Here is a 7,685-nt window from a genome sequence, read left to right as displayed (position 1 = left end):
AAAAAAAAAAAAAAAAAAAAAAAAAAAAAAGAAATAACAATACGAATCCTGTTTTCTTGTTACAGATCACCAAGGTACGTGGACAATTCGGTTTCCCCGGGGGTGTGAAGCTCCGCGTCAAGCTCCGGATTTGTTATTCAATCTTGCATTCGTTAGATCGGCGCAGGTGTTTCTCGAGAGGCTATAAAAATGGTAAAACACTTCTGGAGAAACATAAATTCCCGTTATACGCGTCTCGCCGCGCGCCAAAACTTAACTTCCCCATCTCCCTCTTCTTAATCCGATTAAAAAAAATTGTTGCGGCCGAATTAAAGTTGCATAAATTGTAACCCCGGGTCAGGGGTTTCTTCAACAACTTTGTTTCTTCTTGAGGGCGATCTGAATGATAAAACACCAAGGGAGGAAAGACTTGCCACTTTTGTCGGAGAAAAATTAACTTACTTCCCTCGATCCCTCTCACGTGCTATCTCGCTTTATAGGAAAATGTTAGGCCATTCCATAAATAACAGGCGTTTTTTCGTGCCTGGTTTCAGTTGCACCGCAAACAATCATTCATCATCAAAGTTTTTAAAAATATTAAATTATCACGGCTTCTGTTTTATAATTGAACGTGCGAATTGCATAATTGATGAGGGAAAATGGAGTTCTTATTTACCCTGAAAAAAATATAAATAATTAAATAATGTAACGCATATCTTCAACTCGGCGTTAGGGAATTTTGATTTATTTTATCCGTTGCAAAAATTTAATCAAAGAAATCTTTCGAAAAAATGTACGCTGCAATCACATATCACGAATTATCATAAATCGTAAATTTTCCCTTCTGCGATTGATTAATTCTCAGCAAAACGTTGGATTGAAACTTAAATTGAATAACAATAATAAAGAAAGAAAGAAAGAAATCCTCGTCTCTTTTCGTCTCACTCGATCGCTTAATAAACTCGGTCAAGCGTTGCAACTTTTCTAATAGTAATACGCTTTCGAAAAATCATCGACAAATTCCAATCGCGATTGCAATACGCGTTCGCGCGTAAAAAAAATACAAGAAATAAACGCTTGAAATTTTTATCCTATATGTATATATATATTTCTCCATTTCTCGCGCGTGTTTTAAATCGTTTTTAAACAATGCGTCCGAATTCGAGGTAAAGATAAAACCCGTGCAAAATAGAGCGCGTCATTTTTTTTCATCCGGCAGTAAAATTATAGCGGGTGTAGGAAGATATATATCTCTCCGTATTCTCTCGCCCCAGTTCGTGAACGCGAGTTTGAAGCACGGATCGACCGGCAACCGTATTAATATTCATCGTTGATGATTTATTCCGCGCGAACGACGATTGGCCAATAGGCGGATAGGGGCGAGAAACGTCCAGAGGGTGGCAAAAAGGGGTTAAACGAGGCGCGCTTTCGGCCTAGTTTCCGGTCGAGATCGCGATACTTCATCCTACGCGAAGTATTATCGAAGTGACGGTGAATTGTCGAGAGGAGACTAATTGAAATTTCTCTTTCTTCATTTCTCTCTGATTCGACGAAATTCGTATTTTTTTTTAAAAATATTTTATTTTATGAGTTTCGTTTTTTTTTTTCTAGAGATAGAATTTTTTTAGATGATGTTAAGATGTATGTATTGGAATAGTGATGTTTTAATTCGAACTTTTATGTGATAATTTGATAGTTCGATGTTAAGAAGGTAGATATAGCTTAGTTTCGTGATTGATGGGTTATCGATGAATAAAATGGTGTTAAATAGTGATTTTTTTTAAAAATTCGAAATTTTGTGTGTCAATATTGGTAGAATTTTATGCGAATTAAACTTCTTGATATTATAAAGAGTTCGTTTCGAAAGTCGAAGTACGAAGAAGTCTTAAGTGGCTTAAGAATAATTTTAGAAACTTAAACTAAAGAATTTATATTGAATTTATAAACTTGTATAATGCAAAATTGGAAGTCTATTTATATTTATACTTTTGAAACTTGCGCTTTGAATAGTTAAGGAATAATAGGGAAAAATCAAAGGGCAAAGCAAAGAATAGCACAAGAAGTTTTAAGTGGATCTTTTTTTTCTCTCTTTCTTTTTTAAAAATTTATTCACTTATCAAAAGAAAAATGATTTCGCAAAACTTTTTTTTTCTTCTCCTCTTCGAACAGGAAAGAATCGTATACTCTAATAAAACCATGTAAAAAAATTTAAGAAAATGGAAAAATCTTTACTTTACTGATACGTAACTTCGTTTTCTTTCTTTAAAATGTTTTAATCTGTTTGAAATTATCCCGGCATGTATAAAATCACGAGCAAAGTTGCTTTGTTCGTTTCAACACTGGCACGATATTTCATTTTGCTCCATAGTTCATTCCGTTTTATCCCTCAAAAGTTAATTTACCAAACATTAAATATTTCAACGTTCAGCGTTAGATAAAATATGCATAGAGGCGGGGGAAAATTTACGTTAATGGAACTTCCAAACAGAAGTCATAAATAGGAATGAAATCGCGGATATGATATTAAAACCTCATTACTAAAAATTTCCCCAAAATTCTCCCCAAAAATAAACAAACAAATAAATAAGTACATAAAAGAAATCAATCTAATCTATAATATAATCTATAATATAATATGTAATAATATATAATCTAACCTATAATGCACGTTATCACGATTCTTATTTAAAAATATAAGCTTTTTCACTCGTTGTTTAACTTCATCCAGCTTCTCTTTCTCTCCTCCCTCTCTCTGTCTCTCTACTTTAAATTTTCACGATAATACATTAACGTGGGTTAAAAAAGGTATGGTAAAAACGAAGGATGACAATGATTTGAACACGAGGAAGTCTCTAATCACTCTAATCACAGGAAGAAAATGGAGCGAGAAATGAAAGACTCGGTTCGTACCTGGCCACGAGTAGGTTCGAAGTATTCGAGCTCTTCCTTCCGTGTAATCTCGACGTCCGCGTTTATCGCACGTATAAGAATATAACGAGCCATAAGTACGACGAAAAGAGAAAGAAGACGGAAGGATAATTTAGTAATTGTGCGGCCAGTGAGCGTGTAAAAGGTTCCATCGTGCGGTTAATGCTTTAGCGAGGAATATTCCTCTTGTCCCTTTTAATGTTGCCTCGTACGTGGAAAGCGAACAATATTGGAGAATTTTCACTGCGTTAATCGCGAATTAAGAAATAAGAAATTAATTGCGATAAAACGATTTATTTCCATTTTATTATTATTACGGGGGAGGGAAAAAATTGTGAGATACGTTCGATTTTTATGATGAATGAATTTTTCAAATTCTGCCCGAGGAAATTAAATAATGGCGAATCTCTATAGGGATTTATTTATTTTTTATTTCGATCTCGAAAAAGAACTATTTGGAAAGAAAATTTCACCTCTCCGAGGAATTTGTAATCTTCATCCCGCCAAAGTTTCATTTTAGATAGTGAGTTTAAAGTAATCTGGATCGCGCGCTTTGAGCAGTTTCTAGAAAGTATGGAGCAGCAATCAAGAGAGCTAAAGAGTAAAGAACGGGATTGCCAATCTAATCCTCTCTTACGCTTTACGTAATTTTCCATTGCCGTGGCCAAACAGACAACTTTATCACTGATCTCATCTTTAATTTGCAGACGTAGAAAAAAAAAGTATTCAAATTAAGACGGGAAAAAACGTAGTCGCGTTATATCGTAAATTTAACAGAACTACGTAACACTAACCTGTTACTCAAATTTAAAAAAATTGAAACGTAACTTAAAAAAGCAAACCTATACTACTTTTCATACGTTCATCTCAAAATATCTCTATCTTATCAAAAAGGATTTGAATGAAAAAAAAAAAAAAAAGGAAAAAGATTCTAAATATTTCGCATATCCCACTTATTACACACCTTCTAGAAGATTCTTCGGCGAATAAACGAAAATGAGAACGCGGCCAATTTTTCCCTAAGCACGCCATTCGAGCGTAAATTTCGATCGAAATTTAACCGGCATTGCATCGAACCAGTTTTTCCACCATGTATTTGTATCGAATATTTGCCTAGTTGTCGTCATTCTTTCGTATCTGGCTTCACGCTTCGACGCCCCTTCCCAACCTCCCGCTCCGATCATCTCCCTAAAACGATCAACGAAATTCACTTCGATTCGCAGCCGAAAGATTAAAATGGCGAAGATTATCAGCGTGCAAACGAGAGAGAGAGGGAGATTGGCGATTTTATCCGGCCAATTTATCTATCTATTACATAGGTTCCGTTTGATCCGCGGATCCACGATCGAATCCAGTCCGCCATTTTCAACCAATAACGACGATAACGCCCCTCCCCGATAATACGCGAAACGAGCATTGTTGCTCGCCGATCTCATTATTACGCAATCCGTAATCCGAAATTTTCCACGCGCTCGCTCCCCTTTTTATTCAACGCTCGTTTTCGTGCCTTAAATCGCGTTTAACGAGTCCGACTGGATAATATCCTTCCGATCGGATCGAGTAAAGTTAATTCGTGGAAATTTGCCAGGCTTTCAACGAGATGGCGCGTGAAAAATTAATGAAAGAAGCGCGCAAACTGAAAATTGAAATTTCCATACACGCGTGCTCTCGCGCAAACTTCGAGTAGCTCACCGTTCGCGAATTCTCGTCCGACTTTCTCGAAAAGTCGTCGCGCAATTTTTCTCTGTTTTCGCGGTTGAGAGCTCCGGTAATTAAATTTCTGGAAACGCACGCGTATGTACACGCGGAGAAACGTATACGAAAGTGTAATTATTTCCATAACTAATTCGAAAAAAAGTGGCGGCTATTTCGTAATTATTTTACGCTCTATCGAATCTCGCTTGTCGACGAGGAATTTAACGGAATGTTTATGCGTTTATGTGTTTAAATATATATATATATATATATATCGGCATCGTAATATAGATATATATCGATTCTGGTTCGAGCGAAGATATAATCTCGAATTAATAATTTTGAAAATTGAAAAATATTGTATCGGATTGGTGCGAATTTGAAATCTTCGAAATTTGAATTTCATGGATTAATGGATATATCGGGTATTAAATTTTGACTTGCTTCGAATTATTGGAATGCATGTTACAAAAAATTATCAAAAAAAAAAAAAACCTATAGCTACGTTCGAGAATGTGAATTCCAAAAATAAATTTTAAAAAACAATGAAATAGAGAAGAGTCGCGTTAAAAAATTATTTCGATTCATTCATTTTATCCAAGAAGACGAATATTCGTATATTCGCGATAAGTCTAAAACTTTGTCTATACTTTGTCTCGAAAAGTGATCTCCTCTTATCCAATCGTTCGATTATCCTCGAAAATGCGAAATATCCGTTGTAACCGCATCTATAGTGACCACGTAGATCGATGATCGTGAACCTTTTTTTATCGCCGGTATGGATTCATAGGAGGCCAGCCACGGGATCGCGGTTCAATTTCACGCTGGAATAAGTAATCCTACACGCGAAGGGTTAACCCTCTTCTGAAACCTCCGATAACGCGGCTTACGGTCGATATTGCGGAGAAATTAAACGGGTTTTCCCTTTAATTCTCGCTGAATTTCCCTCTATTATCGCGTGCACGCTCGACCCATCCATCTATGGAAATATTAAATGTGTTCGGTTAGAAATGTCAAGAATCCTTTTTGCAAGAGAGGAGGAGAACAGGAGGAGGATAAAAGTTGAAGAAGAATTTTCTTACGAAGCAGGAGGTAACGATAAACCAACAGTTATTCGAAAAATAAAAACCTCAGAGTCACAAAGAGACATCTTTGAACCGGGTATTTCACCGTGGAGTTGAAAAGAAGAAATGAAAGAAAGAACGTAAGAAGAAAGATAGATGGATACATTATTTCTATAATCGTATTCCATGACATTTCAAAGAAATAGTTTAGAGCAGTGTTTCCTCTTTTATTTATGCGCCTCAAAGCGTGACAATTAACCAAGCTTTTAGCGAAAAATAAAAATTAAAAATTCTTATTCTTTCTAGTTAAGTACTTTATTCTTTATGATTTTAATACCATTTAAGATTAAAATATTTAAATTTCTACGAATTATTCTAGAAAAAAAAGAAATCATAATATTTTGAGATTTCCAAATATGGATAGAAAAGTATCGAAATATTTCCAATTAAGTCCTCCACTGTCAGAAGACACTGTTGTTCAAAGAGAATTGTTCAAAGTCAAAGAAGTACGAGACCGAAGAAGATGGGAGAAGACTTGTTTCCTCGTATTTTTATCTCGAGTTTGCTCAAAGCTTTATCTTCCTCCAACGAGTAGAAACTCGATAGTAGTTCAACTTAGGATAGATAGATGATGCTAAGAAGATTCGCGGGGGGGAGGTGGGTTAGGAGCTGATAAAAAGAGGCGTCTTCGGGCAATTTGATACGTTCTTCCTCTCCCCCTCCCCTCCCCTCCTTTGGTGAGGAAGATATTCTTCGCTTGGAGATATGGATATACCGGCTCCGTTCCTCTTCTTCGAAGGAAGGAAGAAGATTCTTATGAAACGAGGAATCGGTGATCCGTTCGAGACGAAAGCCTTGTCAGGCCGAACCGCCTCTCCTCCCCCTCCTCCTCGAATGCGTTTCCGAGTGAATTTTATTGGAGAAGCTGCGATGAAAGATGGATGAATTTGGTGGAACGCCAGGGGCTGCCGCCACGCTCTCGAACGAGGGGAATACTCGTTCAGGGGGAAGCTTAGCTGCGTTACTTCGCTTGTTACCGTTCAATTTACCTTTCTTGCGATCTATCGAGAGTTCTACTTTCCAGACAGATATTTGTCGTCGAATGCATTCAGATCTTTCGCGCCGTGATCGGATTTTTCTCGATAAAATATTTTTGGGGAGGAGGGGATGGAGTTGTTGGTTAAAATTTTTAATTTTAATCGGTTCTTGCGACGAAGAATTTTGCTTCTAAATTTCTTTATTTGTTGGTCTGTATAAGTCGTGCTTTCTTGTAATTCGAAATTATTATCGCTTTAAAAGTGGTGATCCAGCGTCCTTATTCTATTACTTAGCTCGGTATCCTTGACTTGAGTTAGAAAACGGATTCTTAGTTTATCTTTGGAGGTCAAATTTTCCTCACTCTCGAGAATCTTTAGAACTCGATGCTTTAAATAGAATAACTTTCAGTCTTCGTAGCCCTTCGCGTTCAAAATTTTCTGGATCGATAAAAAAAGCAATGAGATCGATCGATTAATCCGTCTTCATTTCTATTATTTGCGTATACGTGTTAGAAGCGGATGAGATCAGTGGGCGTTTCAATTTCATCCGAGATATCTTGGAAATGTCTAAATCGATAAGATTGGTGTTTATCTTTCAGTAGAATCCTCCTATCGGAAGACTGATCGGCTGACGCGACTGCAATTTCGATAGAGTTGCTAACTTTCTTAATTAGTTTCAAAATCAATTGCTCGAACCAGGGATCTAAGGATGATCGATATCGGTAATATTTCAACGATGCTTCTGATTTTCAAACGTAGCCCAAACCAGTTTGACGTGTACGAATGAAGGATATTCCTAGTTGAGCTACTGTGACGAAACGAAATTCAATTCGAATCGATGAAAAGTGTTGAGGAAATTTTCAAACCATAATTTTTCCAACACCTCGATCATCATCTTTTAAAGTACGATTATTTAAAATTCAAGATTTCAAGTTGAAAACGAGATATTCTAATAGCAAAATTCGACACGACATCACCAGTA

At 36.5% G+C, this 7,685-nt stretch overlaps 1 protein-coding gene and 1 long non-coding RNA gene across 9 annotated transcripts in view; one reads left to right on the top strand and one right to left on the bottom strand.

Moving 5' to 3' along the window:
* Positions 1-7,685, top strand: part of LOC102680347 (protein-tyrosine sulfotransferase) — a 171,703-nt gene that overhangs the window by 104,374 nt on the left and 59,644 nt on the right. For 4 of the 8 annotated variants that reach the window (XM_031510706.1, XM_031510703.1, XM_031510701.1 and 1 more), the window contains one exon: positions 66-74. The exons of 2 other annotated variants lie outside the window; for them this stretch is intronic. The gene's annotated coding sequence lies outside the window, so the exon portion shown is untranslated. Of the gene's footprint in view, positions 1-64; positions 75-169; positions 193-7,685 lie in introns of those variants that run through there. 2 more of the 8 variants (XM_031510705.1, XM_006616285.2) reach the window with 2 other exon arrangements.
* Positions 50-7,685, bottom strand: part of LOC116185698 — a 36,810-nt gene continuing 29,174 nt past the window's right edge. Inside the window, exon 2 of the long non-coding RNA XR_004150571.1 lies at positions 50-656. This is a non-coding gene — a long non-coding RNA (uncharacterized LOC116185698). The remainder of the gene's footprint in view (positions 657-7,685) is intronic.

This window comes from Apis dorsata, unplaced genomic scaffold (genome assembly GCF_000469605.1).
Source record: "Apis dorsata unplaced genomic scaffold, Apis dorsata 1.3 scaffold_256, whole genome shotgun sequence".
NCBI classification, from domain to species: domain Eukaryota; kingdom Metazoa; phylum Arthropoda; class Insecta; order Hymenoptera; family Apidae; genus Apis; species Apis dorsata.
The sequence above is the reverse complement of the archived record's forward strand: the minus strand, read 5'-3'. Positions and strand labels throughout refer to the sequence as shown.